Here is a 9,859-nt window from a genome sequence, read left to right as displayed (position 1 = left end):
AGAGAGAGAGAGAGAGAGAGAGAGAGAGAGAGAGATAGGTCATTGTTCATCACACACCAGACCCAAAGCATCTGTCTGCCTTTCGTCCAACTGACGGAGCGGCCCCAACGTCAGCCAGCTGATTAATTGCATGAGGGCGCACTAATTGGATAAAAGTATTAATCAATTAATTCTATCCAATAAGGCAACAACCCCTTAATACTTCAGACAAACATTGGGTAGCGGTAGGGGGGAGCAGATACGGTCCTCTGCTGTTGTGAAACATTCACAGAGGTTAGACAGAAAGACAGAGCTGACGGAGCAGAGACACAGAGAGAAAGAGAGGTTAGACGGAGGGTAAATGAGAACAAGCAAGAGAAATAGAGAATGAAAGAAACAACTGAAAAATGAAATAATGAGTGAAAGATTAAAGGAGGGAACGAGACAGACTGTGTGTGTGTGGCTGTGAGTGTGATTAATGGTCTCTTTGAAACATTTAGAACAAAAAGCGGATGACTGAAAAAGGAGAAACAATAACATTTAGTATGTCTCTGACCTTATGATCTCAAGAAAGGAAGATTGCAAGACCAGTGGAAGAAAAGCTCCCCAGGCCAGCAGGTGGTTTAACCTATTGTATTTCTGCCGGCTGGGATAGGACTTCTAATCTCACTCTCCTCCTGCCTTGTAGCGTGCTTGCAGCTTCCGGAAATAAGTCCTTCTCAGACTGTTGGTCAAGGCAATGTCCGTGGTATTAGAAACCAACTGCTCTGGGGGTGTCCAGCATCCACAGCAAACAGTTCAGGAGCATCGTAAAGAGCTTAGACCGTGTCCTTCACTTGGCACAGTTGGTGTTGTTAATGGAGGAACTATGTGGGGAATCGCACATATAACATATCCGTAATGAAATTGCATATATGGTTTATTCAGTCATTTGATGCAGGGATTGATTTGTTACATCCAATTCAGTAACAATACAACAAGCACACATAATGTGGAACTTGTTAGGTGACTGAAACTGACCTTGAATGGTAGTCCAGTATTGCAAATGTTGGGAGACTTGCAAGAATATACAGCCAAGCTTGAGGCTCTGTAAGGCTGTACTTGTTGTTGTTGCACAACAGGGCTTTAATTTAAATGTAAAATGTGTATGGTTCAAAAGGGTTGTACTTCGTGGCTTGATTAACTATACGTATGTTTTGGGGGTAACATGCAATAAACCAATCAATTGGAATGGGAGTGGGAGTGTCATCTCCCATTCACTTTAAATACCAGGTGTGTTTGTACCTTGGCGAATTGCTATTATGATGGCGGATTTGCTGAGCAGGAAGGAGAGAGGAAACTGATCTGCTCATGCGTAAAGTGAAAATGTGCAAGCATATTATATCCTAATACTATTTCACATAGTGACATTTTTTATTTGTAATTTTTGCATGTTTGTGTGCTGCTGCACGTCCCTGTGTGGGCTAGGCTCTCGTCAGGGATCGCCAAAGTAATTACAATGAGCAGGATATGAATTTGTGTATCACATCCAATAGTAATCCATCCAATAGTTGTTCAGATATTTTGGGGGCCGAAAATGGCCGTCTCTGACCCCATTCCCCATACACATTCATTCAGGACTAGACATAACAACACTGAACTCCAGAGAGACAATTTAACAGTCAAAGACAACTTTGTCTTTCCACACAGGCAGAGTCCCCCTATTGTGCCCTGGTCTGATTGGCAAAACAGATCAGCACCAGTGGTGCACTGTGTGCCTCGGCACTGATGCCGCTGCCTGCTTTCACTAATAGTTGGAGTGTGCTTGTTGGCAGTGATAGGCTTATTTTCCAGAATTCTGCAGCTTTGCTCTGACACAAGTGAGACAGAATGTGACTGGGCTCTTCTGACTCCTCCCTGTGCCCGTTTCTAAGATCCACCACTTGCCCCTGCAGTGGATGATGGCCAATCGACGCTGCCTGGCAGTGGAGATGACACACTATTATCATTCTCTGCAGAGACAGAGCCGTTTCCTTCTGTAGCCAGGCCACCCCTGTTGTGTTGTTAAACAGCAAGTTCCAACATGTCTGTGTCTCCAGTTCCACAGTCGCTATATGCCAAGGTAGTAGCTCACAAACAGACCATCCTACTGTCAAATCACTGCCTGTCTGTCCGCTACATTGCCTCCCACCAGAGATGCAAAGAACCCTGGGGTTAGTAATCTCTCTTGTTTGCCTCTTTCTTTGAACCCCCCCTCCATCAACTTTTTTTGAAACGGCTACTGTCGGTAGGGCTGCCACATTCCTGCAAGCTCTTGACCCGCTATCCAAGCTCTAAATGCAGCAATGCAACATCATTGGGCAACACACTGCAATGGTCAATCAAATGGACACAGATTGGAGGTAAACTACCCAGTGTTTGCAATGTAAAATTGTGCTAATTCTACTGTTCCCCTTGCAATCGTCAAGATAAATTAGGTAAACTATTGCTGCCATGGTAACTTTCGAGAGATGTAAAGTCTTTTCTGATAGAGGTATAAAACTGTGTTTCTGAGATTCTGGAAACTGGACTTTCTGAATCTTATTTAATTTCACATCCTTGTTACCTTTAGCAACACGCCTATACCATTGCAGACACAAGGGTTATTAACACAATGCCATTTCAGGTCTGAACTTTGACAATAAAAAAGCAGGTTCCTGTTTATCTGCCTGGTGCTTTCAGATCAATGTGTACCGAGAAACACAAATGAGATTGTTATTGTTGAACGTTCTTTCTGTAAACTATATCACTTCTGTACAACTGTGCACCCATGCCCTATTTGGTACACAATAGATCAGAATAGACCACTCTAAAGGGTCATGACTCAATCTACATGCTTGACATTGTATTGGAGTCAATTACACAAATACAAATTAAAGGTTTGTATCAATTTGAAAAATTCATATGAAGCTTAAGTTTATAGAAATAATACATTTTCTCTCTCCCCCTCTCTTCTCCCAACTTGATCAGCTGACCCTGGGCGTTCCGTTCACTGTTTCAGTTAAACTAATCAGATTTTGTCACAATCTCCATGAGCTAACGCGTTGTTGCAATCAAACCTTCCATCTGTTCTACTCTCTGCTGCTGTCAGTTGTCATTTCAGACTAAATCAATGCAACCCTCCACCCAATTCCCATTCCCATCATTCCCAGGGCCCTGGTTTCTTCCATCAACAGAAGCCCCGCTTCACACCACATCCATCCAGATCTTCAGGCTCTTCCTTCAGTCATTCATCACCACCGCCACTGCTCAGACTCCTTAAAAATACCACTTATAATTATTACATTGCAATGGAGTTAATTGCCAAAGACTCAACATTTCAACCTATTGTGAACCATGTTAATTCAATTTTAAATAGAGTATCTCCTGATTTAAATACCTGATCAAAACTAGTGAATCTCTTGTTGTACTTTGAATGATATTTGAAGAAAAAAAGGAGAGAAAACTCATCTTAAGTCCCGTGTTTGACTACATTGATCAGAAAATATTTCTTTTCACATTTCCAATTAGATATTTCTGAGCTGCGGAGTAATAACTTCAAAGCAACAAAAAGCCTACTGTTTATTCCTCTGTGCCTTAAAGGCAAACAGCATTGGGAGGATAGAATTAATTCATTTTTGCCTATCTACACTTTCCTTGTTTCCTTACAGTAGAACAGTTGCAGTTTGAGTATGTTTAATTAGAAAGCATTTGTGTCAAATATTTTTCTGCGTGCACCAATGGCCCAGAAGTTGCTTTGCAAACTGAAACATTTGCTCAGCACCAAATGTTTGCTATCTAAAAACAAAATCAAACACTCCTCCAATGAATCTCCTTCTGTTCTGCCTCCCCACTTGGGGAATTTCATTAAGTGTGTACACATTTACTCATGATTGCATGTAGGCCTTTTAGTAGGGAACTCGAAGGATTTAGATGTGGAGAAAAGCAGATTTATGTTAGTGTGTTCTGGTTTTACTCAAACTTTGGCATCACAGTGGAGTCAGAAGCCTTCACTAGCGGAGGCAGATTAGTGACATGTCAATTACTACCCTTTCTCTTTCTTGCAGTGGCTAGCAAAACTTGTTGATGATGAAAATATGGCTGACATATCTGTCTCTTCCTGTGTATCTCTCTTTTTCCTCTCCAGTATGTCTCTCCATTCCCTGCTCTAGTCATTCTCCAATCCAAAGCTTTTGGCAAGCTCTGTGCAGCCATACGTGACCTATTAGAGTGCTGGATTGATTCTAAAGCATGGCTGTAGCCTCTCATCATTGGGCATGCCCAGAGCACGCCCTTTGACAGCTGGCAGTGGACAGACGACAGCCAGGCAAGACTGATCACTGCAAACTGATAGGCATGGGGCCAATGGCCGGCAGACAGCCCTCTCTGTTTCTCTGACACGCACGCACGCACGCACGCACGCACGCACGCACGCACGCACGCACGCACGCACACACACACACACACACACACACACACACACAATGTAACAATGTGTGTGGGTGTGTGTTGCAATGCATTTGACCAGGGGCCCTTGGCTGACATGCTGCTCTAACCAAATATATGAGAGAAAATATAAGAGAAAACCATAATTGAATACATAAATAACTAAATAATTGATAAAAAAAAACATTATGCAAAATAAAATAGTAATTTTAAATTAAAAAACATGTTTTCAAGTGTTGAAGTCAAAACTGCCTAAAAGGTATTTAAATAATTGAAGTGAAAAAAAACATGGTTGTTATATATTATTAAACTACAATTACTATTGTTCGAGAGAAAATGCCAAACGACTCTTAAGCAAATAATGATGTCATTGTCAAAGTGTAACATGATTTAAAGATACTCCTCCTTATTGTTATGTGGGTGATTGACACAGCAGAATGTTTGGCTCACTGTAGATGTTTGCCTGAAACTAAGGATATGTTGCATGACTGTTACTTTATGTTCATATAAGGTGTGTTTACATACTGTTGATTACTGGCTTCATCACATTACATTGGGTGTCTTGGGGCTTATAAAGTGTTAACTGTTGATTTCTGTTTAGCTTCTTTAAGGGGCTAATTGGTGACTATGGTTAGGTAAAGTTAATGTACTGTACCTTAAAAAATATAGCTTCATAATGGTTGTTATACATTGTTATTTATAGTGACATTGCCCTCAAAAGAGAGAAAAGCAGTATAAAGACAGAGCTGGGTGAGCCAGCTAGCCAAGATGCTCTATGCAAAACGGGTCTCAAAGCAGCAAGTCAATTATGACTGAACTATCCTAAATACATATTTTTGTCTGCATCTTTTATTCTGCTTAGAAATAATCCTTCTTTATAGACTGAGAAACTTATATATTTGTTTTCCATTTACATTATTGCTTGTTCTAATGTCTAATGTGTGTTTTTTTGTATCAAACAAACACAACTGGGCGGTGCTATTTCATGTGGCAATTAATTCAATATTTTGTTTCATGTTTGAAACAGATTTGATCAGTTGTTGATGATTGGGTTCAATACAACACGGAGGGGGAAAGGGAGAATATATGAAATGCCTTTCTTTTATGGTGGTGGTAGGGGGGTGACCCAAATTCTGGGAAGCTTCTATCTAAAGAATGTATGAAATAAAGGAAAAAAAAAGAAAACTGCAGCATAAAACACACACAATAGAACATATCTGAACAACTGAAAATGAAATAAATGGAATCTGAGGGTAATTTTATCCATTGTTGTTCCGTTGTATTTTTCTGCAGCTAGTACGAGGTTCAATATGCCGTTGATTGGTCGGTGGCCAATTTGAGTTTGTTTTCAAAACAAGTTTCTGTGATAAGCTTATCTGTGGCTCTCTGCCTCTCCGCACTGCCATTAGCCCGCTCTCCTCTCAATTGTGCCTTCCCAACCAATCAGATTAGCTGCCACTTCAGAGAGTTGTGTGGAGTGCATTTGAATACTGTAAATTACTGAGGCTGCTTTAGTGTTTTGCACAGAAACATTGTTTGACTCTGGTTGTAAATGATGAATCAGTCTCTACACATTTAAATGTCCTTGTAGGATTCAATTTGCGTATTAGCAGAAAATGCTTTAATTCATAATTCATGTTTTCACAAACATTTGTGTGTGTTGAAGCTTGTCAAAAATGCAGTATTCTCCTGCTGCACTGACATGTTTTCCTTCCTGGAAGGCTGGTATAATGATGAAAAACTGATATGCAAAGACACATACACACACATACACACACACATACACACACACACACACACAAACACACACAGACACTGGCAGTCACTCACTCACTCAGAGACACAACCGCATCCACACAATCACATGCACAGAAAATTAATGTAAACGAAAGTATATACTTTTAATTTTGCAAGCCTTTACGCCACACAGACACTCTCCCTGCCCCTCCATCACCCATCCTGCAATTAGTTAACTTCCCCGCCACCTTCCTTCACTATCTTATTCTATATTCCATGCACCTATTTGCCTTCTCTGTCTTTGTCTGTCAAACTCACTGTCAACAAGTTCTAAAACCTATTGCTTTTCAGCCTTCCGCTCTCTCTCTCTGTCACTTTGTTTTGTAGTCTTTTTCTTTTGACTTCAACGCAGTCTTCTCCTCCGTCACCTTGCCCTTACAATTTTTCTATCATCTCTTATGCTGTCTGCCCATCCACACAGTCTTTCTAACTCATTTTCTTCTTTTGCACTCCATTCCATTTTTTCTAGTATTTTCCTTTTTTACCTGCTCAACAGTCTCAGCATCATAAATATCATAAATCTAACCATCCCTTTATAGTTTTTTTTAGTTCCCACCTGTATTACTTTAAAAGATATTTTCTGGGATGTATGATGTTTCATTAACCTTCTCTTGTGTTTTCTGCACATTCTTACACATATCCAGTACATGTGAGAACTCAATTGAGCCTGGTGACATTAAGAAATGTCCCTGCATTTCTTTATAACAATAACTTCTCATGTCAGTGGTCACAGTAAAGAAAACCCTGGCACAGATGATCACTATCTGAGGGAAGGAGTTTATATTTGGAATTTAATAGCCTGAGGTTAACACATGGTCACATTTACTCCAATACCCCCCCAGAGCCCACTCGCTCACCACAGTATATCTCTGCCTCAGATTGATGTGTGCACTGATTTTGCATTTACTCCAAAAAGTCCCTATGCACACACACACGCACACACACACACACACACACACAGACACACACACACACACACACACACACACACACACACACACACACACACACACACACACACACACACACACACACACACACACACACACACACACACAGTACATAGATAGACAGATCCTGTACCATCTTCTGTTCCCAGAATCTCTCCATCAGCTGGATGAAAGCTGCCATCAAAGCCGGGCCCAGGACGAGTTCAGACAGTGTGCTTATTCGAGTGAACCCGACACCAGAGTCCAATCCCCGCCACTATGCTTATTAAAAAGCCTATTTTGTCATTTCCAATCCCAATTTGTCACAGTCACTTGGCTCAGCGGCCCTGTGCCATGTCACAGATGAGTGAAAAAAAAAAAAACCACAACAGAAAACATGTCTGTTTATGTCCTGTTTATCTAGCAATGGTACAGTTTTAATGACCTGTTTGCTTATTTACTGACAAAATACAAATAAAATGCATAAAAGGACACAAACTACTAAACAATTGTTGTCTCTGCAGTGCAAAATGCACTGTCAACGTTTCCAGTTATGTTGTGCACTGTATATGTCAGTAACTGATATAGATAAAATAATATTAAGTTCAATGAGCTACTATATGTTATTAAAGCCTATATATTGTCAGATGAAATGTTGATGCAAATCGCCTACAGTTTCAAAGCGCAATTCAGTTATTGTGCCATAATTGTCCAAACATCAATTCCAACGAACCACAACATGTCATTCTTAATTCAAACCACCTCTGCACAAACATCTGACACATTTCCTCCATCTGAATGAATCAGTCCCCATGTAGTTTGAGGATCCATGCTGCTTTCTGTTTGGCTGCCTCCTGTACTCCGGCAGCATGCTAGTTGGACCTTGCTATTGTTTGTGTCTCTCTCTTCTCAACTGGACTCTATATTCTGAATCCAAAACCCCATGTTGTATTGGCAAGTCAATGATATGCAGCCGAGTGTGACTGGGGAGAACAAAATCTGCATTGACATAGGGAACTGTCTAGAAAATGGTTGCTGCCTTGCATTAGGCTGCTGTGTTTGCGTTCGGGTTATAATGAGAGGTGACATATTGTCAGTGCCTTGCTAAAGCTGGTCTACTAATTACAGTAATTGCTGCTTTTCCACGCCCGTCCTTCCGTTTCTCTTCAAATCTCTGCCCCCCCCCCTTACACTTTCCTTGTTCAGTCTCTCCCATGCTGCCAATACTGCTTCTACTCTTCAAAACTCAAAAGCCTTCACCCACATACTAAAATGAACCTGCACCCACTCATTTTTTTCCCTCACTTTCTCTTTACGACTATTGATTTTTCTTAAATTTCTTTTCCATAAACTACCCCTGGTCCATTTCTTACACTCTGTCTCTCTGTCTCTGATTGTCTGTCTTTGTCTTTCTGTCTCTCTCTTTCCCTTCCCCACTGGACTTGCCTTTATGCCTATGCATGCCACAGTGTCCACTATTGCTGCAAAGACCTCCATGCCTGGGCTGCCAGCTGCACAATTACTAAATCGCTCATCTCATGGGTGGCTGGCACTCTGTATCCCCAGCTTTGGCTGGAAGAGAGAGAGAGAGAGGGGGAGAGGGAGAGAGAGAGAGAATATGAATGAAACAAACATAAAAAGGAAAGGGCAGTGGGATCAGGAGGGATAAACCGGAGTAAGAGCCTGAGCCAAAAGCTTGGACTCTGTGTGTTTCTACTTAGACACGTATGCTTGTGTGCATGCATGTGTGCAAAGAAAATATTCTTTGTGTCAGTGTGTGTTCACGCATCCATGTAGGTCCATGTGTGGGTCTCTGTTAAAGACAGGTGACGACCGAGGTAGTTGACAGCTGTCAGTGCACACGGGCACAGGATAGTAGAAGAGCACTGGTGTCTGTCAACACACTGCTCAGACTCTGCCTTTAGCTTCAGCCCGACTATACTTAGGAACCTCTCAGGACAACCAGAGGCCACTGGGGCCTATCAGAGCTGCTTCCAGCCAATGCAAAAGCGAGTTGGATGGACTATCATCAACAAGTTAAGAGTATACAAGGTTGTATTGCTCTTTCTAAAAATGGAGATATGATACATCATGAATCAGGAGACTGGTCTGAAGCAGAGGGATCCATTTCATACATTAAGCATTTCAGAGCAATAGAATATTAAACTTTTGCTCACAAGCCTTAGGTGTACTTGGCATGGGGTCCTGGTAATGATCAGCCTATAAATGGGTGTACTGTGCCATCGGCACCGGTTTCCTGTGCAACCTATTCTGGCGTGTAAAGCTATTGATGCAGAAAAGACTTTGCAACAACATGGATAGGAAATTTTCTCAGCAAGTATTTTTAACTATATTTGTTCCTTGAAAAAACATAAAAATAAACATGTAGGTATAGAAAATCTAGCATTACACATCATGCCATCCAATTTTCTCTTTTTCCCCAATTTGTCATCCCTCATTCCCTTTCTGAGCAAAAATTATACACATTTGTCACCTGCACCTGAAATATGTACCAATGTGTTTGGAGCAAGCAGGGTATTGAAGAGCCAACGTTGGTAACTGGAGAAAACGTTGAGGGCTTTGGAGATGATACTTTTTTCTAGTAATTGACGTCAAGTCTCAAAGCTACGTGAGTAAGTGAAATTACAGTACAAAGTTACTAGATGATTTGGAAGCGGGCTTTTAGATACCTCAATGTCAGTAGACAAGCC

The 9,859-nt window shown here is 41.2% G+C and overlaps 1 protein-coding gene across 3 annotated transcripts in view; it reads right to left on the bottom strand.

Moving 5' to 3' along the window:
* Nucleotides 1-9,859, bottom strand: part of cdh22 (cadherin 22) — a 187,087-nt gene that overhangs the window by 102,488 nt on the left and 74,740 nt on the right. The gene's annotated exons all lie outside the window — the stretch shown is intronic.

This window comes from Etheostoma spectabile, chromosome 4 (assembly GCF_008692095.1).
Source record: "Etheostoma spectabile isolate EspeVRDwgs_2016 chromosome 4, UIUC_Espe_1.0, whole genome shotgun sequence".
In the NCBI taxonomy this organism is placed as follows: domain Eukaryota; kingdom Metazoa; phylum Chordata; class Actinopteri; order Perciformes; family Percidae; genus Etheostoma; species Etheostoma spectabile.
This window is presented reverse-complemented; position numbering and strand designations above follow the sequence as displayed.